This window comes from Acinonyx jubatus, chromosome F2 (assembly GCF_027475565.1).
Source record: "Acinonyx jubatus isolate Ajub_Pintada_27869175 chromosome F2, VMU_Ajub_asm_v1.0, whole genome shotgun sequence".
Classification (NCBI taxonomy): Eukaryota; Metazoa; Chordata; class Mammalia; order Carnivora; family Felidae; genus Acinonyx; species Acinonyx jubatus.
Genome location: NC_069394.1, coordinates 21022995 through 21050398, shown reverse-complemented (window position 1 = coordinate 21050398; position 27404 = coordinate 21022995). Strand labels below are relative to the sequence as shown.

General features: G+C 41.9%; 1 protein-coding gene across 6 annotated transcripts in view; it reads right to left on the bottom strand.

Moving 5' to 3' along the window:
- Window positions 1-27404, bottom strand: part of SAMD12 (sterile alpha motif domain containing 12) — a 384200-nt gene that overhangs the window by 5876 nt on the left and 350920 nt on the right. The gene's annotated exons all lie outside the window — the stretch shown is intronic.

Here is a 27404-nt window from a genome sequence, read left to right as displayed (position 1 = left end):
GTGTGAAGGCATTTGTGTGTGTGTGTGTTGGGGGGGGGGTGGTGATAATGGTGGTTTTATTTATCAGGGAGATTTCCTGGGATAAAACCCAAAAGGAAGTAATATGGCTGGAGCTCCTGAGCTTGCTAGTTGAAAAGTGAGACTAGCTGAGCAGGTCAGAGAAGAGACAGAGAAAGTTGTCAAAGTCTGACCAGAGATTGAACTACCTGCACTGCAATCTTGCTTTTGACTTTGGGAATGCTGGTGCAGATCTCTTCCTGGGTTTTGTAATTTTTTATTTTATAATGTTCCTTTTATTTTATCTGAGTCCTCCCTATAGTTCCTTATATGGAGGTCCTCATTTATTAGTTAATATGAGAGTGCCATGGAATGTCTTGTTCAGAAAAATATCAACATTAGCTTTATTTAATACACAAAACTATTGGGCAATGGAAGAGAAAGATAGCAAGAATTCTTGATGTTAAAAAAAAAAGGAAAAAACTGACCTAGTTTTTAAAACTGGCTTTTCAAAATAATGAGAGAACACAAAATTTATAAGCACGTTTGATTACAACTTACTGTTTTTGAGAAAATGCAAAAACAAAAGTAAGGTACTATTTAAGCATACTAAATATAAAATAATACACACTACTGATAAGGTTGCAATGAAAGTAGAATACTAATAAATTGCTGATGGCATTGTAAACTGGAAAAATAATGTCAATTTATTTAAAAACTATTAAAAATTCACATTCTTTGACTCACTGTTCCCATTCAAGGAGTGTATCCTAAGGAAACAATCTCCAAAAAACGATAGAAACTATATGCACACATATACAACCCAGAGATTATTTATAATAGTGGAAAAATTGGGAAATGAGTCTTCCATTGTTGAAAATGCAGGTTAAGTAAATGATGGTGCATTAGCAGGATAGATGCTTATATGGCTATTAAAGTAATAATTATGATGATTATGTAGCTACATGGTAAACAGTTATGATATACTACACTATAAAACTTACACATATGCATAGAAAAGAACTCTAAGTGAAAGGAAGAAAGTGCTAGGATTTTTATTATTGTTACCTTAAGTATTTTGCAAAACACCAAAAATTAGGTTCACAAGAATGCAGATGTGACCCACGAGCAGTGACAAATGAAAGCATCCGTACTCATACTAATACTACCTCAAAAATAACTACTTTGCAGTTTCATTAAGAGATAACACTCTAGGGGAACCTGGATGGTTCAGTCGGTTACGTGTCTGATTCTTGATTTTGGCTCATGATTTGTGGGTTCAAGCCCTGTGGGATTCTCTCCTTCTGTCTCTGCCCCTCCCCCACTCACACATGCTCTGTCTCAAAATTAATAAATAAACCTTAAAAAAAGAGAGAGAACACTCTAGTAATATGGAAGGGGGTGAACAGAAATCAACATGAATAAAAATCTTCTACCCAGGTCAACCTGCAAGGGAAGAGGGCGGCCTAGGGAATTTCTGGGAACCTGACACATTACACCAGCCTTTTGAGACTTCTAAAATCTGCTCTGGAAAAATGTGTGACCTTGGAAAAGTATTCCTATGAATGACCATAAAATAAAATTTAAAAGTGAATAAAGATAATAGTGAATTCCAATTAATCACTATACATTGAACCCTGAATCAAGAGTTGAGAACTAGGCTTATCACAGTTGCTATTCTTCCAAATAACCATGTTTTCCACATGAACTTCTAACAGATGATGGAAAGCAGATGTGTCAAGATCTGTAATAACCTTATAAACACTAACATAAGCTGAGCCCACTGTACTTCACAGCTCTTTCACCTGTGGTTCCTCAGTTCACTTCTTAGGATAGGTAGGAATAGCCCCATTTTATGGATAAGGAAATTGAGGCCCAGAACCAAAGCCACACAGTTTGTGAGGATTGAACCTGTGCTCAGACTTAGGTATGTCCCAGTCTAGCGACATGCAGGAGTGACAGGGACACATATATAAAGTGTAAATATTCGTAGCCTTTCCCATTCTCCTCTCTCCTAAGTAGGATTCTGTGTTTATCCATTGGCCCAGTCAGCACTATAAAGGGCCCTGCTGGGCATGGAAGAAAATTGAAGACTTAATTTATGTTACACAGACAGATGATAGGAAGAGCAGAGAGATACTCTTGTAAGACACTGACAGAGGCAGACGTAGAGTTCACAGAGACACCAAGTGAGGGTTTAGGAAGTGAGACAGAGAACTTAGATGGCAGCAGTGGGAACTGGGCCTTTGGCAAACGGATGGCCAATGAGAAGCGCGTGCTATGGCGTAATGCCCCCTTGACCATCTTTCCACGGAAGAGTAAGGAATTCATTGCTCCTTGATGCTTTCACAATGAGTTGTCTTTCACTTGACTGTGTCACCACATTGAGTTGGGCTTTATGTGGGAGCAAGAGGCCTCTGTTTACTCAGGTTGCATGTGAAAGGTATTGGCCTCGGGTCAGGCTTGAACCACTGGTTTTCTACCACAGATGTACAGTGATGGACTCTGCTGTCATCCCTTTGCCCTAGAGTTTTGTCATCTGCAGCTGGAATCATGTCTTCAGGTACAGAAGAGCTACCTGAGGTCAAAATGTAAAGTGGCAGTTCGTGATCTTCCAGATGGTGCTCTTTTTGGGTGCCAACCCCCAGGCTTCAGCCATCCCAGATTCCTTCCAGCTCCTCATACACACTGAGCGTTCGAGCCTTTGCTCAGCCTTTCCTCCTGCCTAGGATGCCTTCTTTGCATGCCCTCTGACACTAGTGAACACCTACCCCTCCGTCTTCCAAAACCACCTTTTGGTCTTGTGTCACATTTTTTACAAAGTCTCCTTTCCCCTTGATACAGCTGACAACTTCCCCCTATCAGCCAGCATGGCATCTGAAACCTTTACCACCAAACCCACCATGAACACTTTATTTTAATGTATCCATCTCTCCTAAATTTCTTGAGGCTGATATCATGGCTTTTTAGTGTGTGTCTTCCTAGTGCAAAGTGCAGTGCCCTGTGAATAGAAAGTGCTTAATGAATAGTAAAATTAATGAAGAAATGAATGATGTTGGAGAAAAAGAGTTCTTTTCTCTTCTCTTCTCTTCTTTTCAATTTAATTCAATGCTTAATTTTATAGGAGATTTAGTCCTGTAGCTCAAGTCTGCATATGGAGAGGGCGATTGTTCTAATTCTTTTCTTGCCATCTAAGAGCTAAAGCCACATGTGCTTTATGTATGTGCTGGCTATGTATGGATTTGCAACTAACATATAGTGAAGGGTTCTTCCTCAGATCTCTGTTTGAGGGTCAACATTACTATTCAGGTATTCTGGGAACTAACCACCTCTTAAGTCCAATGCCTCCAGAGGTTGGGAAAAGTAGAGAAGCATTTAAGTCCAGTGATTAAGGGCATGGGCTCTGGAATCAGGCAGATCTGGGCTGACATCCCAGGCTTGCCACTTACCAGCTATATGATGTTGAAAACATTGATTTCCCCAACCTTCAATTTCTTTATTTTAAAATGGTGATCATTTTAAAATGGGTTGCTGGAATGATAAAATGGGCTCATAGAAAAAGCACCTTGCATGGTGTTTGGCAAATAGTAAATATCTGCTGAGTGATGGCTACTATTTATTAATATTATTACCACAAATTCCCAAAATTCCTTAGAGAAACAAGAAATACAAATAGGGCAAGGCAGGGTTCTAATGCCACAGCTGGGGGCAGTTAAAAGAAACACCATGCCCAGGGGTCAAGCCTTTGCACCCTCCGGGAGAAAGATAACACTCTTCTTGCCTGCCAAGGCCACAGTCAACACACTCTGGCTTCTACTCTCCCCCAGATTAGTGCAGACAATGACAGACGGCTCCATGATAAGGAGATTTCACTTCAAAGGCAGGAAGGGGCCCGGGAGGCAATGGTCAGCTTGGCACAGGAATCAAAGAACAGATCTGGGACTGAGTGTGTCCAGCTCCACCTTTCCCTACTCCAGCAGCAAGGGGCTGATGGGATTCATGTCTTTAGGGAAGGAGAAAAGATACTGTGTATAGGCAGCCTTACCTCTCATGGGCTGAGGGAAGGAAAAACGATAGTTTCTTAGAAGGTGTTTAGTGTTTTCCATTCAAAAGGGAGAGCCATAATAAATAAATAAAGGGGCCATATCCTCTATGTGAAAGTGTCTTTTATGTGACTCAAATTTGAGGACTTTGCATTTTGAGGTGGGGCTATTTATGTCAGATGTGAGATGCACACTCCAAAGGAGTGAAGTCCACAGTTGCCCCTCCATTATGGAAATAATAAGCAAAACTAACATTTGTTGAGCAGCTACAATGGGCCAACGAAAGTTTTATAGGCAGTTACTCATTGGATCCTTACCACCATCTCTGAGGCCTGAATTGTATGATCTTCTTAAAATAGACCTGGAAAAAATGAGGCCAGGTTCATTAACTCCTCACAGTCATAACACTAGAAGGTCTAGGGCCAAGACTAGAACCTGGATCTGTTCTTACCACAATGCTTTCCTGACTCAATAAGAAACATAAGGGGGAGCTTGGGTGACTCAGTTGGTTAAGTGTCTGACTCTTGATTTCCACTCAGGCCATGATCTCATAGTCGTGAGACTGAGCCCATGCTTAGTGTGGAAACTGCTTAAGATTTTCTCTCTCCCTCTTTTTCCCTCTGCCCCTCTCCCCCACTTGTGCTCACTTGCTCTCTCTCTCTCTCTCAAAAAAAAAAAAAGTGTTAGGAACGCAAATTCTTTAACTCCCAACAGGAATGCAGGAAAGCAAGTAGCTGTATTTGTATAAAAGAATGCTCACCACCCTATACATAAAGTACCATAAATAGAGAAAGTTAGTACATTTCTATTTAACAGTCTGAAATCTTTCCTGTGTTTAGAGCACTAGTCTTCAACTGTGTACAGTTCCCCCACCCCCAGGCTCCCCAAAGAGATATCTGCACTGTCAAAAGACATTTTTGATTGTCACAACTAGGGGAGTATTATTGCAACTGGGGGGTAGAGGCCAGAGACCCTACTAAGCATCCTAGAATTGCCTAGGACAGATGCCCCATCCCCCATCAAAGAATTATCCAGCTACTGAGGTTGGTTTAGAGGATACAGGTCCTTGTTTATCTTCTCTTCCTCGTTGTGAGCCAAATATATCACTCCCGAAATAGGCCAAGATAAAAACCAACTTAAGTGTGCCCGTTGTGTGTACAGGAAATAAGGCTGAGCTCAAACCTCACTCCTTCTATTCATCATTTGCTTGTTTTATTTTATATTCAATGTAATCAAAACCTCTAATACTAAATTATTTCTAACTTTTAGAACCCTCACAGGCATACTGTCATAAGAATCAAGAGTGGATGATTTAAACAGGTATGCACACTTAATTAGTTAGCACGTAGGGGAGAAGTCAGGAGATAAAAGAAGGACAAAAGAGGATTTATGTGGCGATAAAGCTAAACTCTACCACAAGTCCTTTGGTGGGAGAGCTCATATGCCTTCTCCATTTCATGAGGTTCCTTTCTGCCACTGCCTGCTCCCCTATTGTTTGGGGGGTCTTTGGCCCCTGAGAGTATGATTAAGAAATTAACTATACCCCCCTGACTGCATGAAAATGAAGGTCTGAATCTTGGACAAAATGAGTATCAGGCTGGCAGAGGACCTGGGTGAAGGGCAATAGAACATATGATGCATACAAACTAGCTTGCAGCTTCTCATAAACCCTAGTAAACCGGAAATGACAATGGTGCTGTTATGGGTAACTTTTGTGTCCACCGGACCGGGCCACAGAGTACCCTGATATTTGGTTAAACATTAATTATCCTGAGCATGTCCATGAGGGTGTTTCTGGATGAGATGAACATCTGAATCAGTAGAGTGAGTACCGTACATTGCTGTCTCTAATGTGGGTGGTCCCCATCCAATCAACTGAAGGCCTGAGTTGAACAAAAGGCTGAGTAAGCCTCAGCCAGGAGAAAGAATGAAATCTTGCCATCTGCAACAACACAGATGGAGATAGAGAGTATGATGCTAAGTGACATACATCAGTCAGAGAAAGACAAATACCATATGATTTCACTTATATGTGGAATTTAAGAAACTAAACAAATGAACAAAAAGAGACAAACCAAAAACCAGACTCTTCACTACAGAGAACAAATTGGTGGTTGCCAGAGGGGTGGTGGGTGGGGGATGGGTGAACTAGGTGAAGGGGATGAGGAGTACATTTATCATGATGAGCACTGAGTCATGTACAGAATTGTTGAATCACTATACTGTGCACCTGAGACTAATATAACACTGTATGTTAACTATACTGGAATTTAAAAAAATGAAAAAAAAAAAGAAAGAAAGAAATGCTTTTAAAAAAAAAAAACAAAAAAACAGCCAAGTAAGGGAGAATACATTCTCTATGTCTGTCTTTGAGTTAGGACACTGGTCTTCTGTCTTTGGACTTGGAGTCAGACTTGCTTGGACTGAAACGTACACCATCAGCTTTCCCAGGTGTCCAGCTTGCAGACCTTGGGCCTTCTTAGCCTCCATAATTATGTGAGACAATTCCTTTATCTCTCTCCCTGACATCTCTCTGACCCGTGTGCACTTTCTCTGTCTAGATAGATTTGTCTGTCTTTCAATAACTAGAGATGGGTAGATATAGATACATTGATATATTCCTGTTGAAGAAGCAAGGTCTCTTACTGGTCTCTTACTGTTTCTCTGGAGAACACTAACACAAAGTCTGTAGATGACAATGACCATAATAGTAAGCACTATTGTTAACCAAGTACTTACTACATGCCCTAGCATCATGCTAAGAACCTGTGTCCACTGTGAAGCAACTTGAGGAGGTAGATATTGTGACTTCACTCCACAAATGAAGGAAGTTAGGCTTGGAGGGATAAATGAACCAACACGGGCTATACTTTAGGCCAGCCTATGACCCTTGGTCTGGTTATAATGTGTCAGGGGCCTATTGATTATGGAAGTGCTAAGCAGGAAATGTGCAGCCCCAAAGCCCCATGGGAACATATTCAGGCAAGCATTTCTACCTAGTTGGGATAGGAAGGCTTTGGCCTCCATTCCCCATCCTCTCAGCCCTCAGTTTTATTGGTTCAATTAGAATGTGATTGGCTCCCAATACTTTAAGAGTCTGCAGTTGGCTTTGCAGTCCTCATTGGCTTGGATTGTCACCTCTCTCTGGGGTTTTAGAGGGTCCATGAGATGAAGCTGGATCACCGCACACACACACACGGTGAATGAGAGAAGGAATGCACTTGTGTGTAAGCTGTCCCTCTCCTAACTCTAGGTCCTATGGGTAAAATTTAGTTTCTGCGCTTCAAGATTTGAGAACTCTGACATTTCAGCCAGAGGTTCTCAAACTTGACTGCATTGGATTCATCTTAAAGAGCGTCTTAAAATTTTATTTTTGTCCAGACTCTCTCCATTTCCACTGATTGCAAATGTCCAGGGGGAGGTCTGCAAAGCTCTCTGTTTACAAACGGTACAGTGATTCTCACGAGATCAGCATGGCCTAAGTCCATGGAAGAATCTATGCCTTTTCCCCAGTACTTAAATAGTAGTTATTTGTCCTTCAGACAGAGAAAAGTGTGTAGACTGTGGGGAAATTTGGTTTAGTCTTGTTCAGTTCACATAATAAAATACCAAGAATCTTGGATATAATACAATGCAGTGATCCAAATATTGGCTTTTAGAATGGGACAAGAAAAGAGCAGTGAAGCCTAAGCAAGCCATTCAACCCACTCACAGTCCTGGAAACTTAGGCATGCTCTATCATTCCAGTATTATTTACAGGCTGATGCATGCATCAATTAATCAAGCAAGCAACATTTATTCCATTGAGTACTTACTAAATGCCCAACATTGCCTTCGGGCCTTCAGGGCTGGAGGAGTTTCATATCTGTATCATTGTACTTATCATACTGTATTAGAACCACCTGATGATGTCTTTGTCTATAAATATAGACAATTTTACAGTCTTTGTCTATAAAAATGCTTCTCACACTTTACTGTGTTTAGAAATCCCCTGGGGAGATTGGTAGGGCATAGATTTTGAGCCCTGAATGGAAAGAATCTGATTTAGTAGGTCTGGACTAGGTCTGTAAATGTGCATTTCTAACAAGCTTGCAGGGGACCCCAATGTTGCTAGTCTGAGGAGCACTCTTTAAGAACCATTCGCTCCCAACCCCAGGCTTCTTCAGGCGAAGAATATGTCATCTTCTCCTTCTGCAGGGTGTAGAAGAATGTCTAGAATATCAAAAGTGCTCTTGAAATGTTTGTTGAATAAATACAATGGCTAAGCTACCTGAGTAACATTAGCACTTACTTAAAGTAGAGGCAGAATTTATTTGGGCAACATGATATTGTTCTCTAACGAGAACTGGTTGAGAAATTTCAACGTATTCCGTAATTCAACTGAACTCCGTAAAGACTCTGAAAAACCAGGACGCCTACCAAGATCAGTCTCAGGGCATGGTTTCCCCAGGAAAATGGCAACACCTCACCCAGCTTTCTGGCCATTCTGAACTAGAACTGCTGACCACAGTGGCTGCCATCTTGCACCACATGAATATGATTTGATGCCTTTCTGGGAGAAAGTATCATCAGGCTAGATGCTCCCTGCAGGGATGCGTTTGGACAGCCAATTAGGAGGAGGCAATCCAGTGATTCCATTCTCAGCACTGGACATAGGTAAGCATTTCAAGTCATTAAATTCCAACAGCCACTCTAAAAGCCCACAGAGCCTTCCAGAAGAAAACTGTGTCCACTGGCACAAACAACAACGAATCTCATGGGAGATCATAAAAATATGCCTTGAAGTTTGATCCAAGTTGCCTTTAAAATTCCCTCCCATGTCCACAATGTCAGATGGGCTGGCAGATTATATTCTGAAGGACTGTTTCCTAATTTCTCCCATTGCTTCTGCTTCCCACCTCACTCACTCACAGAGCAGGGTGCCCTTTGTGTTTGCCAAATGAGTAAGTCAAGTTCCCTTTCCTTTTTTTTTGTTTTTTTGAAGTTTATCTATTTCCTTCTTTGTCTAGTTAACCCTTCTTTAATCTCAAAGGCCTCTCTTTGGACCAGTGCAATAGCTTCTTCATTGGAAAAATATTCTATTAGATTCACATCTTCAGAAAAACATGTCCAAAAAAACTCTTCAGATCCTGCAGCTTTTCCAAGAGAAAGAAGAAAGCACACTTTTTTAAAAACGCTTATTTTTGAGAGAAAGAGTGTGAGTGGGGAGGGGCACAGGGAAGGAACACACACAGAATCCGAAGCAGGCTTCAGGCTCTGAGCTGTCAGCACAGAGCCTGAGGTGGGGCTCGAACCCATGAACTGCAAGATCACGACCTGAGCTGAAGTTGGGTGCTTAACTGACTGAGCCACCCAGGAGCCCCAAGAAAAGCATGCTTTTAAAGGAGTATACAGGGGCGCCTGGGTGGCTCAGTCGGTTGAGCGGCCGACTTCGGCTCAGGTCATGATCTCGTGGTCTGTGAGTTCGAGCCCCGCGTCGGGCTCTGTGCTGACAGCTCAGAGCCTAGAGCCTGCTTTCAGATTCTGTGTCCCCCTCTCTCTGACCCTCCCCCGTTCGTGCTCTGTCTCTCTGTCTCAAAAATAAATAAACGTTAAAGGAGTATACAAAGTATACTTATTTTTCCTCTTTTTGCATGTGTCTTTTTGAATTCATGCCACACAAGCTAAATAAATATGAACATATAAAGCTGATAACAATGATGGATTTCACCAAACAGAAGCTTAGAGTGGAAGGGTATTTTACAGCAGTACTTCTCAAATTTTAATGTGCATATGAGTCACCTGGGTATCTTGTTAAAATGCTGATCATGCGGGTCTAACAAACTCTCAGGCGATACTGGTGCTGCTGGTCCGTGGACCACACTTCGAGTAGCAAGGCCACAGAGTTCTTAATGCAGAGCAGCACTGCCCAGTGGAGGCTTCTGCAGTAATACAGATGTTCTATATCTGCTTTGTCCAATATGGCAGCCATTAGCCACATGTGGCCATTGAGCACTTGACACGTGGCTAGTGCCTGGAGGAAACTAACTTTAAATTTTATTTAATTAAAATGTTTTCATGTTTATTTACTTTTAAGAGAGAGAGAGACAGAGTGCAAGTGGGGGAGGGGCAGGGAGAGAGAGAGAGAGAGAGAGACACAGACAGACAGACAGACAGACAGACAGAATCTGAAGCAGGCTCCAGGCTCTGAGCTGTCAGCACAGACCCCAATGTGGGGCTTGAATTCATGGACTGTGAGATCATGACCTGAGCTGAAGTCAGGCACTTAACCGACTGAGCCACCCAGGTACCCCAAATTTTATTTAATTGTAATTCTTTTAGATTTAAATGGTCACCTGTGCCTAGTGGCCACCATATTGGAAAACAGCTTTGTAGAGTAGAAAACAGACTGAAAAATTTAGGAAAAAGGTTTCTGAAAGAAAGAAAAAAAAACCCTAAAAACCAGGGGAAACCACAGATTCCCCTCAATCCTATTGTAAATTTATACTGATTCCCACCCTCCCCTTCCTGCTTTCTGTAGCAAGGGCTCAAGGTTTCCCCTCTGTCCTCCAGAATCATTCTATAAACAAAATAGTGTAATTAGGAAAGGCTTTATAAACATTCTGAAGTGCAGAAGATTATCTCGTTTACATAAACCCTTTTGAGTTGGCAAAAACCAAGTCAGAAGTCTTATAAGAAGTATTTCTTTTGTTACAGGCACTTTCACCTTGGGTACATGGAGCAGGACTCTGAAGACAGGCTCCAAGGTTATTTCTTCACTGTGGGTTTTGGCCCTTTGGCCTGGAATGCAGGAACACATGCAAACCGTTCAGATAGTCAAGAAAAGTTCAAAAGGAAAAAGAGCTCAGTTCAAGTTGAGTTCCCCCAAATGAGAAAATGCTGAGGGTGGGGAAACGGTAGGGTTTAGTTTTATCTAAACTGGATTTATCAGCTCTCAGCAGGTTACAGTCTATATTACAGCTAACGAGGTTGGGGGCTCTGCCCTGGGCTGGTGAGTACTAATTTCCATTGAGGAAAAAGTTATGAGGCTTGGATGTCTTAATGATAACAGATAATTTCTCTGTGTTGGCACAGCTACAAAGCACGTTGCTATGAAACTGCATAGATCGGGCTATTTCTTCTGTGTACACAGTTTCCACTTAAAGAATTCACTTGGCATGAGTTGCAAACCTGCTTGGGGACCCTTGTGATTAATTGCTTGAACTGGCTGGTGGCCATCAGCAGGATCTTGCATTTTGCCGGGTTCTACACAGAATTATGAAACTGGAGGTTTAATGGGATTTCAGGTAATAGAGCCCAGATGTCCAAGACTATGATGTTTGAAATTACACTGCTTGCAAGGCTTCAGGGCTTAAACCTTATTTATTTCTTGCTTAGTAAATTTTCCTGTTCCCATCTTTATGTCACCTTGGACCAGTCAAATGCTAAGGTCTTCATTTTGGCATACGGCATCTACAGAAGCCATTCACAAACATGCACCTGTAGCCAACAGCCTGGAGATACACGAGCTCCCCACCTTCCTGCCCTGGCTCTTGGGATTATCTTTCAGCCAAAAATATGGTAATTAACAGCCCTTCTACCACCTTGCTACTATACAGCACTTCACTTCCAAACTGCTTTCACACATTTAATTGCATCTTATTCTGTCAGGGTCTAGAAGAAATGGGCCGGGACAGGTATTATTATCTCCATTTGGATGAGGAAACCAAGGTGCGCAGAAGAGAAGGAATAATAATAGCTAACATTTGTGGACCCTGTGTGCCAAGAAGTACTGTTCCCATGGGAGTTTCTTGTGCAGCATTTCCTTTAAGCCTAACAACAGCTTTGAGATAGATATGATTATCAGCTACACTTTGAAACCCAGAAAACAAAGGCACGCAGAGTTTGGGTCACCCTGCTAATTACTGAGGGAGCCAGGCTGGAAGCTGGTACTCTTGCTCTCAGTTACCTCCTTAAGGAGTATCGGTGGCATCACAGACAAGACCTCGGAGTCTGTTGTTGCTAACGCAGCATTCATTTTACATCATTTGCAAGACAGAAGACAGATCCCAGGCACATTTTTCTAAGGAGAAGCCCTCTGTATTCCTATTCCCTGCTTTCTTCCAGAGCAATGCTGCCTCCTGAATGCTCTGAGGGAGGAGGGAGATTCTGTTGAATGGCATCCCATTTGAAAAAAATACTTGGCCTAATATTCTAGGTCCTTTAGATGACACGTCAGCCTATCCTTCCAGCCTTATCCATTCTGCATTCCAGACAGAGGAATTGATGGAATTTGCCCCACTCTGCCTGTTCTTTGATTATATGGCCCCTCCTTCCTTCCTCATCCCCCTGCTCAACTTCTCCCTTTCCTATAAGGCCAGCTCACAGGCCGCTTTACAAAGGCTTCACATAGCCTCACAAAGCCCATCTTTCCGTGTTCTGAACCTCTGTATGATTTTGTTGAATGAATGGATGAACAAATGGAAAAAATAACATCACTTTTTGACCGCTGTACCTGGCGCTATATGAAACATTGGGGATATGTGCACACAGGCAAACCATGACCACATAATGTCCTGTACGCTATTACAGAAGGGCAAGATGCCAGGGGAGCAGAGAGAAGGGGGTTGCTCATTGCTGTTTGCAGATATGGCTGGAAAATCTGCCCAAGCCTCATCTCCCCTCCTAGTTAGGGAGACTTCGTGTTCAGGGGGCTTGTATTTGATGTATCTATGTACAGTGCTGAGATTCGGCATCATCTCTAACCTGAGCAAATATATGATAAACAATGAAGGGTTGTAGTAGAAGTGATGGGGTCTCTGTCACTATGGTAGGGGCACTGCCTTGCCGCTTCTGTGCACAAGAGGGAGGCAGGCCTTTGCAGACGCCCACAGTGCCTTCCCAATGGTGTTAGCCCAGAGGGAGGGGGAGAGGGTCAGTGACCAGCAGTGGCCCAAACCTTAGCACTCCTGAGTAAGGGGTCAAGGGATGTTTCATGTACTGCCTTCACATCCACAGTTTGGGCCAGCCTTCCCCAAACCTACTCCTGCCTTCAAAGGCTGGGAAATATTTCTTGTTTTAAGTTATTCCCATTTAAGAACGATTCCTCTCATTATTTAGCATTATTTGGCCCCTTATAAGTGCTCCGTGCAGATAAGCTATTCTTATTACTCTTCTCAACAGGATTGTGAGGGAACCCTGGTCAGTGGCCCAGCCCCTGAAAGAGTAAAGCTCTTTCTCTAGAAAGTTCGAGTTTGGTTTTGGGAAACTGCAGCAGCATTTCATTCAGTTTTGAAGTTTGTTGGAGACAGGAGGTGGGATGGCTATCACTGTACAACACGCCTATCTTCTCTGAACCGCCAACCTGCGTTGCCCCCAAATTTTAGGGAATCAGTGTAAAATAATAAAAATAACAGTCTCTTGCATCTTGCTAGTTTTGAGACCGGTCATGTTACTGAACCTCTTCAAGCCACAGCTGCTTCATCTGCAAAAGGAGGGAATTCATGTGTTCATCACCTACTAAAGGAGCTATGCAGATGTTTTTATTAGAACTACTTTCCCCTGAATCCAAGATGTAATTTATTTTTAAAGTTTATTTATTTATTTAAATGTTTTTTGTTTTTTTTTTTAATTTTGAGAGAGAATGTGAAGGGGAGGGACAGGGAGTGAGAGGGAGAGAGAGAGAGAATCCCAAGCAGGCTCTGCGCTGTCAGCACAGAGCCCGAAATGGGGCTCGATCTCACGAACTGTGAGATCATGATCTGAGCTGCAGTCAAGAGTCAGATGCTTAACTGATGGAGACACCCAGGTGCCCCACAGTTTGTTTAATTTTTTTTTAGTAATCTCTACACCCAACTCAGGGTTCAGACTCACAACCCTGAGATCAAGAGTTACATGCTCTGCTGACTGAGCCAGCCAGGTGCCCCACAAGATGCAATTTTTAATGTACCATGAAGAAAGGACAAAAAACAACAACAACACAAAAACCCTGCCAGTTGAACTATGACATAATGATATTTGATAGTCCTGGACAAGGAATAATATTAGCCTTTTGCTCCTTTGGAATTTCTTTCATTTATTCTGAAGAACCTGGTCATTTCTCTGCTGTCAGGTATAAGCTTTCTGTACCGTAGGCAATCCTGCATGCACTCCCGTAATAAAACACAAGACGCCTTCACCTGCTTGTGATAACCTCCTATCCGAGGTGGTCGTGTAAAGTTCACAATTGCTGCTTTGCAGAAATAGATGAAATTGAGGCCGTTCCTCCGATGTCAGACATTTGCCTCACTAATGGTGCCCTGTTTCCGTGGCTTTGGGCATACGAGATAAATTTTCGCTTCAGTGCCAAATTGTAGTGCACTATTTCTAAAGACATTTTTAAATAGCAATTAAACTCAACAGGTGAAGTACTAACAGTATATATAACTTGAGTGAAGAGATGAAAATGTGATCAGAACCAAATTCATGCATGCAAGACTGCCATTTGGCCTTCGATGATTATAAGAATCCCTAGATTGTAAAATGTACAATTCAGAAATGTTAAGTATGAATAAAAGGGCATTCCAGTTGCAGTGAAACACAGTAAGTGATGAGCATATATTATGGGTCTTGCACCCAGGAGATGCCCAACAAATCTCAAATCCCTTCTCTTTTATTTTATTATTTTTAAAATTTTTTATTGTTATTGTTTTTGTTTTTTCCTTCTCTTTTAAATAAAGAAGGAGAATGTGGTGACTCTCAAAGATGCATGGAGTCTAGACCTCATTTTTTTCCCCCAAAACAATAAGATACTGAATTTAAATCTGATTCCTGTTTAGATACAGTTTACATTTCAGAAAGTACAAAGCCATGAATAATCTCCAGAGAGATCAAAGTAGTTTTCCAAACACTACGTGAGTGATGGCTGTAAGTTCTTTGTTGGAGCCCATTTCCCTACCTCCCATTGAGAGGTAGGGTCTTGTTTCCTACTCCTTTGACTCTGGGGCAGGTCTGTGACTGCTTTGTCTAATAGAATATAGCAGAAATAGCATTGGGCCGATCCTGGGTCTAATATTTAGGAGGACTGGAAACTTGTTTGCTCCTCTCTAGAACCTGTCACCATTCTATATATAAGTCAAGGAAACTACATGAAGAGACCCACGTGGAGAATTAAGGCTCTCAGCTGACACTCTAGCTGCACAACCAGCCAACTGTTTGGACTAACTTGCCAGCCATTTGAGTGCACCATCTTGGATGTGGGTCTCTCAGTCCCAGCTGATAGCATGTGGGAGAAAACAGGAGGTCCCTGCTGAACCTTGCCCAAATTGCAAATCATAGCCAAATGATGACTGTTGAGTTTTGACCCTCTAAAATATGGAGCAGCTTGTTATACAGCAATAGATAACTGAAATTCATTACCTTGTTAATTTTCACAGATGCTCAGCAAGACCTGTTCTAGAACTTCAAGGAGTAGAACACAGAAGTGAACCTAGATCTTCTGATTCCTGCACTGAGGCCCTTGCATAATTATTCTGTGCACTGCAGTTATCAGAAGCTAATCAGGGCATGTCCTACTGTCTTACGCCTTAGTTCTCATCTAATTATATGATGAGAGCCAACTGGTCTAGGCCAATCTGTGGGTTCAGGAAAGAAATAAGAATAACAAACACTCAAGAGTGGAAAAGTTTCAATTTTTCAATCTCTCTCTCTCTCTCTCTCTTTCCCCCCCCGCTTCCCCCCCCCCCCCCTTAAGGCTTACTTGGAATTTGACAGTAGACTTTATGAATTAGATGCAAATGTGCTTGTGATATTTCCAAGCTTTTTTTTAAAGTTTATTTATTTATTTTGAGAGAGAGTGAGTGAGTGGGGGAGGGAGAGAGAGAGAGAGAGAGAGAGAATCTCATGCAGGCTCTGTACTGTCAGCATGGAGCCCGACGTGGGGCTCAAACTCATGAACTGCAAGATCACGACCTGAGCCAAAATCAAGAGTCAGATGATTATCCTGAACCAACCAGGCACCCTGAACTCCCAAGCTTTTTAACATACCTGGTGGTGGTGGTCTCAAGGAATAATATCGTAGTAGAAACAAGCAAGAATCTCAGGGAATTCATCCATATCAGTCACAGATTATTCAGAATGGAATCCCAAGTACACAAAGATTACCTTGTTGACAGACTAAAACACAGGGAGTAGAGTCAGTCATGTCCTTGTGACATGAAGGCTCCATGTAGGGGTAGAAGTCTGGTTGACCACAATGTCACTTCAGACAGCAAGCAAGTATATTTCACATTGTTGTTCACGTTCTAGGCCAGGATGTCAAGATCTTTTGTTTTCACATCTAGCAGTCTGTGTGTTGAGGCTATGGCTTCTGCAGCATGACAGAGCTAATGGTAAGAGCATAGGCCCCTGGTGGAGACATCTAGGTCTACACAGGCCACACTGTCAACTATGTCATCTTACCGTGCAATCAGCTAAAGACGCTTAGGGAGACAGATCTTCTTCGTGTCAGACAAACTCCAAATATCACTGAAGCAGGAAGCCCTTTATTAGGCATATATGCAGGATGCTATCTACCATGGGTATGAATGTTAGAAACTTGGTGTGTAATTTATTTTGGAAATCAAGGTGGGGAGGGAACATAAACTTTAGTGTTGAATTCAATACAAATAGCTGTTGTCTATTTTTGCTTTAAAGCTGTAGCGCTTAGGAAATTGTAATTCTTTCCCATGACTTGCTGGGAGCAAAGCTCCCATTTCTTAATGAAACCAGTGGAATAGGAGACGATGCCTCGTGGCACACGGACATAATAGAGAAGAGTTGAGAATGAAGGAGAGCAATGGCTGGAGGTGGAGGTCGAGGCGGTACAGGATCACTATTCAGATGAGAGGTTAAACAAAGGGGTCTGGCTGTTATTGCAGTTGTGAGACGTAAGAAGAATTTATTGGAAGCATTTAAAAAATTCTGAAGAAAAATGATCAAGCTAGAGGAATATAACTTCTCTACACATGAAAAATTCTATTTGTGTCTTTAAAAAAAAAATAAACCAGGTTATAGTCAAACTCCTCTAGTTCAAAAGTCAAGCTCTGGCAATTTTAATAATCTAGAATAGGAGCTGGAAAATTATAGCACCTATGAGGCATATCCAGCCCACTACCTGTTTTTGTAAATAAAGTCTTATTGAAACCCAGCCACACCTGTCACGTATGTATTGTCTATGGCTGCTTTTGCAATTGCAGTGGAAGGGTTGAGTGCTTGCTACTGAGATCATAGGACTCAAAAAGCCTAAAATATTTAGTATGTGATTCTTTGTACAAAAAAAAAAGTTTGTGGACTCCTGATGTAAAATATCAAAATAAATCTAAGTGTTAGCGAAAAGGCTTTAAGAAGTTTACATAGTGCAAGGAAAACGTGTTACCAAGTACTCTCTACTCCATGGATATGCATGAAGTTCTTTCATTCTCAGAACAAGCTTGGTGGAGTAAGACAGCAGGATAGAAGTAGTAGGGACCTGTAGATAGTATCGATTAGTAGTTGGAAGAGGGTTGAAGTAACTGAAAAGCAGCAATCTGGGGCCATTTAGTATAGGGGCACGTGGACAATGGCATAAAATAAATAAACTGATGTGCACAATGAGAGATTTAAAAAATGTTTACATTTAGGTGCTTGAAAGAGTAAATTTTGGTCATTTGGAAAATTTTTAAGTATTGGAGCTTATTTAAATCTTTCTCACTAAAGTATCAGCCATACATGAGTGTGCATGAGACCTCAGGAAATCAATGCTATGGCTTGGTGTGCATATGTAAATATCCCTTCACTATCTACATCCCTACATTAGTTTGTCCTTTCTAGTCCCTGGCTTCAGCATTCCTCTCAGGCCCCTGCAGCACTTTCCTATCTGGTCTCTAGCTCTTTATTCTTCTGTGCAAATCTATCCCAAAGACTCCTATCCCTTGGGTCTCCCCTGAAAAACTACCGGTCTTGTTCATCAGCACATACCAAATGAATATCCACTATGGGCAAGAGATTGTACTAGATTCTGAAGGAGACTCAGAGCTGGGGTAAGGGAGTTTTTGTTCCCAAAGGGCTTAAAAGGTGAAAAGGAAGGAAACATAATATACTTACAGAAAGGTAATTAATAGTATAAGTTATAAGATGGTACATAAAAAAAAGGTTTATTGGATTTCATATAAGCAAGTGATTACTGCTTCATGGATTGGTCCTGGAGAGGGTGGAATTGAGAGGAAGGGCATTCGAGGACGTTGGTGATGCCCAGCTCCATTCAAAGCCACCCAGGGTTCCCACATTCCTCATCTGAGGCTCCCTGTAGTCACTACCTAACCATCACACCATCCCCAGCATCTCTCACAAATAAACTCTCCCCTGATGACCTCAGTGTTTTCTGGACTCTGATTTTTGAGTGTGCTAGTCCTAATGCCCAGAAAAGCTTTCTGTCCCCTCGAGCTTATCCCAACTTGACCTATTATTTGAGGACTAACTTCTTGGGGCCTCTGCATGGGGCCCCATCCGGGGGCATGGTCCTGTCCACTCCTGCTGTGCACGCCTACCATGCAGCTCACACCAAACACGGCTTGAAGCCCAAGTTCTGCAACACCAGAGCTGGCCAGTGCCCAATAGGACAAGTACACCAATTACAGCCTTGGATGTTAAATTGCTCTGAGAATCTAAACGCTTATTCTCAAGTCATTTACTGATTCCACTGCAAATCGGTAACAAACAGCCCACAGTCTGGCATGGTTCTGCATCCTACAGTATAGCACTGCTCTAGTCTAACCTCATTTCTTCTCCTGAGTCTGCAAAGCACATATTGTCCATTTCAGGGGGGTAAAAACTGGCGGCACACAGGCCGAATTTGAATTAACTGCCAACATGTAAAAATTGGGAGACGTATATACTTCCTGCAAAAATTGTCAGTTGGGGCCTCATCGCTGCATATTCTCAAATGACAGTCACCGGCTAGAGCTGAGCAGGCCTGCCAATTTATTTATTTTTAAAATATATTTTTAATTAACCTCTACACCCAACGTGGGACTTGAACTCACAACCCTGAGATCAAGAGTCACATGCTCCACTGACTAAGCCAGCAGGGCGCCCCAGACCCACCTCTTTAGATGTGGCACACACTCTCCAGTACCCTGCAGTCACCATAACACCGCCTGGTATTCTCAGGACAGCTCATCTCTCTTTGTGTGTTTGCCTGAGCCTTGTAGGCATTTGTGTCAGCCACACTGTGCATTCTATGATGTGCATTCTGCCACTTTAATTATATTATCACATACTCTAATTGCTTGCTGTGTTGTTTGTTTTGAGTTCACATCAAGATGCAAAGTCCTAGAGGGGAGAGACTGTGCTCTGTATTTTTTCTCAACGTCTCTCAGTAGATACGACAACGCTATGCACACGAACAAGTGCTTAGTACTTTTTAAATAGCTCAATGAACAAATGATCGATGTTGTTTAGGCTGTAAATCTAAAGTACAAATCCTAAGTCAAATATACGAGGTAATTTTGTTAATACTCTCTGGTGGATTAAAGGCAGCTACAAATTCTCTGACACTCCTAGTGACAGCTGGGGGTCTGTTTCCCCTCCCCTCTGACTGCTAGTTCTAGAGCTGGCCTGTATGAGGACAGGGGGCTACTTGGTCTCTTGAGAAATCTGACTTACTCTGCAGGAAAGACCATGTGGAGAAACCTTCCTAATCTCTGGAGAGGGGGAGGGCCCAGGTGAGCCAAGTTTTCAAGCCATCTCAGCCAAGGCACCAGGAAAGCAAGTAAAGGTGTCATGGTCAGCCTGGCCACCAGCTGAATACCACACAGGAACCACATTCACTGCCATGTGAAGCTGAACAGCTGTCCAGCTGAGGCCGGAGCCAATCCCCAACCCTCAAAACTGTGACATATAATAAAATGCTTGTTGTCTTGAGCTACTAAGTTGTGGATGCAGTTTGTTACTAAACAGTGATAAATGAATAAAACAGAATTTATCCCGAGTTTCCACTGTTTACTGGAATGACATCCTTATTACTAACATTAAGGTCCTTACTTGCTGTTTTAAAGTTATGGCATACAATGAAAGTAATAACGCCTATCTGGTGTTCTAGGTAAATGGTTGAGGCTGCTGGCGGGTGGAAGGGCTGACCTGGGAACTCTGTTGCCGAGAGAACTCGTGTCTCTTGGCATGCAGGTCGGTGTTAGCAAGCACTTGCTTATGCACACTTCCACTGTCACATCCTTCAGTAATGGAACGGTAAGTAATATCTTGTTCTCCACAGCAAATCTGCTGGGCTATTAATTTTTTTTAATCTTACAAAGATATCTATCCATTATTCTGATCTACATAAATAATCTGGCCGTGATTCTGTATTTTATGACTTTGTTTCTGTGACTGTCAGGTTGTGGAATATGAAATTTTATAGTCTTTAAGAAAGGTTTCATTTCAGTTGACAGATCTTAGAAATCTGTAGGTTTTTAAAAGAAGTGTACATTTTTAACAAAAGCTTACCTCCTTCCCAAGAATCTGTTTTTAGTTAATCACTACGTTTTTCTTCTACCATTCATAACACACTGTAAAATCAGTTTATTAAAGATCTCTTCTCAACTAGTCTCATGTGTTTCTCAATTTCCTGGGAACTAATTGGCAACAATCATGCTTCAAGCACGGAGACAAGATCTAGACTTGGCTAAGGTTGGAAAGGTAATGGAAACAGTTGACAGTTACTTCATCCATTTCTGATAATTTAACCCCATTAAACAAACAGATGAAAGCCTTCCCAAAGAACACCTGTTCTATTTTCTTGATATGGCCACTTTGTAATCATTTAACTGATGATTATGCAAATCCTGTCCTTTGAATGCAAAAGGTGTCCTTGGGCCAGAGGTTTAAAAAGCAGGAGGGGTAGGGGACTCACTCTGCATAGAGAAGAGATGACAAACGCATAGGCGAATATGGTGAAGTGAAACCTCTGGAATTATTTGTACATCATTTCTAAATAACAATAATATTAATAACATTATTCATAAATAACAGAAGAGAAAACTTCTCAGAACTAAATTGGAGACAAAGGAGTGCTCATGGGAAGTTAAAGACCCATAGTGAAGACAGATAGCAAATGAACAAAATACTGTAGTCTCCCCTATTATGTGTTTATGGTCTGATTCATGAAATCACATATACATAAATTCAAATGTACATTAATTAAAAGAATCTCTTCCCACAAGTGGTTCACCATCTGGTAAGGTGGAAGGTAGAAAGAGAAAGTAACAGACTATATTCCAGTGGATAAGTGCTGCAGGAGTGGTGTGGAAAAACGTGCTGGAAACATACGTAATTGTTAATTACATCCAGGGAGTGGGAAGGGGAATTTAAGCAGAGTCTGAAGGGTGAGTAGGAGCCCTCTGTGTATAGCTAGAGGAATAGCATTTCCAGAAGAGAGTTTTGCTTAAGCCACGATGTGGAAGAATGAAGGAACAGAGTTGTTTCCAGAAGGTTAGGATGTGAACAAATATCAGATATGGCTTAGTCACAGGATGAGTTAATTGAGTGAGGAGTGGGGGGAAAAATGAGGGCGCAGTGGCTTGCAACCTAACCTAGAGTTTGGAGCCAGATCATGAAGAGACATGTACACCTGGCTAATGTGTTTGGATTTTATCATGTAGACAATGGGCAATTAGGAAACTTTTAAAGCAGAGGGTGTGTGCCATGATCATATTTATGGTTTAGAAATATTACTTTGTACTGGCACTGCCCTTAGGATGATCATATATTTGCTTTTGTAGCAATTGTCACAGTGGTCGTTTTACATTTGTTGGTGTGATTATTTGATTACTACTAATTAGAGAACAGAACACCATGCAAACAAGATCCATGTTTGTTTTTGCTCAGAAGAGTCTTCCCAGTACCAAGCATGGTGCCTGGCACATAGCAGGGGTTCGATGAGTCATTGAATGAATCAAACTATTCTATATTAGCATAGGCCAACCAAGACATGATGAAGGCCTACATCAAGGCAATGCCAGTGACAACAGGTAAGAAAGAATAACTGATTAACACCTTTAAAATGAAAATCCTGGGTTAACTCTAACAGGTTAGGAGAAAGGATGGATATTAGAAGGGTACTCCAAAGTTTCTAGGGGGAAGTGCAGTTGTTTAAGAACCAGAAGGAAGAGAAGTGGGTGTTCTTGAGAGGGGAAGCATTTGGTTTCAACCTGTATGTGAGAAGCCTCCAGGACATCGAGGTAGAGCTATCGTATGGGCAGCAGGGAGAATGTCTTGGTAGAAAGAACTGAGAAGTGGACATTGGGTTTGGGCTTTGTAATCTACCAGCTATGTGACCGAGGGCATGTCATGAGCGTCCCTCAACTTGGGTTTCTCACTTGTAAAATGGAGATAAGAATCTCTGCCATAACTAATTTAGGATGATTTAAAAAATTTTTTTGATGTTTATTTATTTTTGAGAGAGAGAGAGAGAGCGAGCATCAGTGGCGGAGGGGCAGAGAGAGAGGGAGACACAGAATCCAAAGCAGGGCCCAGGCTCTGAGCCGGTAGCACAGAGCCTGATGCAGGGCTTGAACTCACAAGATCATGACCTGAGCCGAAGTTGGACGCTTAACCAACTGAGCCACCCAAGTACCCCAGGATGATTTGATAATAATGTAAACTTTATTTTTTTAATGTTTTATTTACTTATTTTGAGAGAGAGAGAGAGAGAGGAAGGAGAGAGAGAATCCCAAACAGGCTTCACACCCAGCATGGAGCCCGATGCAGGGCTTGATCCCACAACCTCGAGATCATGACCTGAGACGAGACCAAAAGTTGGTCGCTCAACTGACTGAGCCACTCAGGCATCCCAATAACGTAAACTTTAAAAACATATGAGAAAGTGATTTTTAAAATATACAGAACTTTATGAGGACTCATACTTATTATCATTACCCTTAAAGACTGCAATGCATCCCTTAATAGAGCATGGTACTAGTCAGTTAAAGGTCATGGATTTAATGAATGTGCGCCATCTAACTTGGTAAAAGTACAGGTAAGTCCCTCCCTTCCAGTCAGCAGCCTTGTAAATGGTATGATGGCAGAATAGTCTGGGCACATCATCAGAAGTAGAAAAATTCTCTACATATGTCTTGTACTGAGAGTGACATATTCCAGTTTTAACAGAACAAGGAGATATTAATACCAGGAAAAGGAAATATGGTATTGCAGGTAATGAGAAAACAACTCATGCTCAAACAAATGTATCCTCTTGACAGGTTCTGGAGTCTTTCTTTTCTTCAGAAAGCTAAATACAAGTCCCTTTGTTTTAATGCACCCTTACTTCTAAAGTTGTCACTTCCTTCTTCAGCCAACATCCAGAACCTCCTCTGTATCCACCAGACCCATGGAACTCAATGCCTTATTCAGGCAGGGGTGAGTCACTCCCATGTTACTTCTTCTAGGATCTGGATTTTCTCTAGAAGATATTAGTCTGCTCAAAATCCAAGAGCTGAAAACATCTCAGCCATTTTGACTTTAGGTCGGTCCTAAGGTTCTGTGGGAGTCTGGCAGATAGGAACAGAAAAGGGCCCTCAATTCAGATGACTGATTTTAAGATTCCTAAAGCAGAACACTACCACAACCCTGCCCTGACATGGAGATAGTCATTGGGGACAGTTTTCTATTAGAGACTGGCTCCTGTTCTCAAAATGGGACTTGAGCACGGATTCCACGTAAGAAGGCAAAGTTGAGTTTCTGAGAAAAATCGATAGGGCTATATCTTTCGCCTGTCTCAAGTTCCTTGACGTGATATAACAGCAATAATGGGCCTGGGAATGAAGTCATAAACAGTTATTCATTTTACACCATAATAAACGTATGGCAAGATCGAATTGGGGTTTAGACAAAGCACCGGGCAGGCGGGAAGGAGACCTGGTTTTCTTGCCAGTGCGTGCATTGTGTCCATCTTCAGGAAGTCACTGGGCGGCTCTGGACCTCAGTTTTCCTGCCATGGGCAGAAGTGGCATGGTTCAGTAGGTAAAGAGATAATAATGACAACTATGAATAATGACACAGTGAAGACTTACTATGTGCTAGGCTCTGTTCTCGACCTTGGCGTAAGTCAACGAACAGAAGATTTCTTCCGTTCATAAAACTCCTATTTTAGTGAGGGAAGACACGATAAAAAACATACATAAGTACGTTATTTTGTATTTCAGAAGTTGATGAGTGATGACTCCCCTCATCCATACCAGATAAATGATAATGTACTCAGATCATAGGTTGTTGTAGTAACGCAACAAAGTAGAAGAAAAAGCCCCTAGCCCTCAAATGTTACTATTATATTTTCCAATTTATAATTTCTAATAATTATTATATTTTCTTTTTTTAAGTTTTATTTTTTTAGTAATCTCTATACCCAATGTGGGGCTCCAACTCATGACCCTGAGATCAAGAGTTGCATGCTCTTCCAAGCGAGCCAGCCAGATGCCCCCCTTTTTAAATTTATTATTTGTATTGTAATTATGCTTTCTAATCTCAAATACTTTGACCCCAAAATCATGATTCTCAGATAACAGGTGTCATAATAACAAAGGGCAATATTTAAAAATCACAAAGGAAACCAAGGATATAATTTAGCCCAGGTGGTTTGCCTCAAGACCTGGCCGATTACGGGAACAGCGATGCTTGCTGAAGTGGAGTGCCTCTAAGATTCACACACTGGACAGACATCTGCAGGCTATATTTTTAGTTCCAGGAGTAAAAAAAAAAATAGATTTGTAAATTATAAAACAAAGCTCTTTAATTTTATAACAGGTCTAACCAGCCTCCAGAGGCTAGCTGTGTGGAGAACAACACACCTGAACAATAATCAGAAAAGGCAAAACTGCCTCCTCTGGGAATTGACGTTAACAGATTTGACTTTTTCTTTTTCGTGCCAGACACAGAGCGTGTCTGGAAGAGGTATGAATTTCAGTGCATCACTTACAGAACTGCTGACCTCTGTGGGAAATGTTTAAGTCCTTTGATGTAACTTATTGTTGAGCAAACAGTATTTCTGGCACTAAAAACATTTTGGGTTTATGTCTGTTTCCATCAATCTTTATTCAATGACATTATCATTGCTCACCTATTACAGAGATTTCTCAACTGAGACTTCTCAAAAGGGCAGAGGGTTGGAGAGAGTATGTATTGAAATGACCAAAAGATTTTGTTGCTCGCCCCTCCCCCTGCCCTGCCCTTTGCTTATAGAGGTCATAAAATCACTCATGGGAGAGGACGTTTTTTTATTAGAAAACGGTAAAAGCAGCTGAGGCTGGTCTCCTTCCTGTATTAGGTAAATGCCACACATTTTGAGGCTAATATTATTTTTTTAAAAAAACTATGCCTCCATTCATTCATTCATTCATTCATTCCTTCATTCATTCATTCTACGTTGAATGTTGGTTATGTTCTGGGTGCTGTGCTAGGTAGGCACAGACATAAAAACTAAGAGCTCACAACTCCAGGGAGAGCATTCTGTCTATGAACATGAGGCTGGATTACCCAGAACCTAAAAGAAGGTCATTCCATTGACTTTACAGAGAACTTGACCTTGCTTCCCAAATGCTGCTGGGAAGGCTGTGTTGCCAGGGCTTTGGGAGGCTGCCGGCTCTCAGAGAAGATCTGGGAGTAATCTGGGAGGGAGTGGGCTTGGTGCCATGCTGGGGGCAGTAGGATCATTAAGTTCACTAACTGCTTGCAGGGGAATAGGGTTAATGGGCCAGAACCTTTCTGGAGCTTAGTACTCAGGAGTTTGACTAAGTCCCCAAAAGAGCATGTTAAGCAATTTAGGTAAGTTTATTTCAACTCAGCAAAACTTTACGAAGGGACTTCCAAGGAGCAAGTTGGGCCTGTATGTGCAAGGATGTGGATTGAGCAGTTTCTGCCTTCAAAGAGCTTACAGTCCTAGTCATACCTCTCGATGTGCTAAGGGCAGGAGGAAGCTTGATCTGGAGCTCGAGACAACACTGAAGCAGCCCTGCAAGAACAGATGATGGGGCCGAGGCTCCGAGAGGGGCAGGAAAGTACCTAAGGCTGCCGTGAATTACAGCTGGTTCAGTCCCCAGAGTAGCTTGAGTCACCCCTTCAGGTGTTCTACAAACTGGGTATCCAGATACAGACTTGACTCAGACAACTGTCTGGGTCACAGGATTTGTGTGTATGCAGCAGGAAAATAGAAGAGTTCACACACACTGAGCGCTTACTCTGTGTCAGGCGCTGTCCAAAGTGCTGGTGCATAAGAAGTATTTTATATTTATTATCTCATTTAATCCTCACAAACCATCTGAACAGGTGGGGGAGGGGCATGGCCATCTCCATTTAACACAAGAAGAAACTGAGGTATAAGGAGGCTAAGTTACTAGCAAAAATCCATATACCCAGTAACTTGATGAATCAGGATTCAAATTCTGGTTATCTGGAGACTGCTGTTCCTGTTACCCTGCTGCCTGGGACAAGCTCTTTCCCTTTTGGGCATATTGAAGATTGATATCAAATAAACATTTCAGCAATGGGAATTCTGGCAGAATATGGATATATAGGATATAAAAGAATTCTATCGAAGGTCAAGAAAGCCCTCTGTTGACAGCAGGCTGACTTCTCATATATTTCTTTAAATTTCAACCTTGAAAGTCCTTCTATCCATCCATCTGTCCATCTATCCATCAACCATTCAGCAAACATTTGTGGTGGACCCACTACATGCTATGCGCTGTGTGAGGCGCTGGGGATACAAAGATAAAAATTTACACAGTCCCTGCCCTCAATTAAGTCATTGTGGTGCACGGTGCGGCAGTGGGGAGGAGGCCTTGCAAAAAACATTAGAGTCTAATGATACCTCTGTTCTATCTTAGGAAGAAGCAAAGTTTTATGGGTGCACGGAGGAAGAAGGAAGTAGGTCAGCTTGTGGAAATCAAGAACTTCCAGAGGGGTTGACACGTAAGCCGAGGATGATCGCTGTTGAGAAAAACTGGGCAGCTGTGTGTGTGTGTGTGTGTGCGTGTGTGGAAAGACTGAGGAACAGTGAGAGGGTGAATGAGTGGAACATTTCAGAAACCACTGGCAGCATTTGGAGTGAAGGACACTGCAGTTGGAATTAGAAGACAATGTGTTTTCCTCCTGGGTCTAGCACAACAAGGAAGTATGACACTGGCTTAGTCACTTGCCTTTCTGAGACTTGCTTTCATTATTTATTAGACAAGAATATTGATATTTAGTTGACCTCTCACTCACAGGGATGGGACTGAACATTTCTGCAGCTTTAAGAAGAACATTTTATTAATACAAATTATTATGATTATAAGTGAATTTATCCTCTCCATTCCCCAACTGTGTAAGGACAGGCTTTAGCCACAAGGGAAAGGAAAGCAA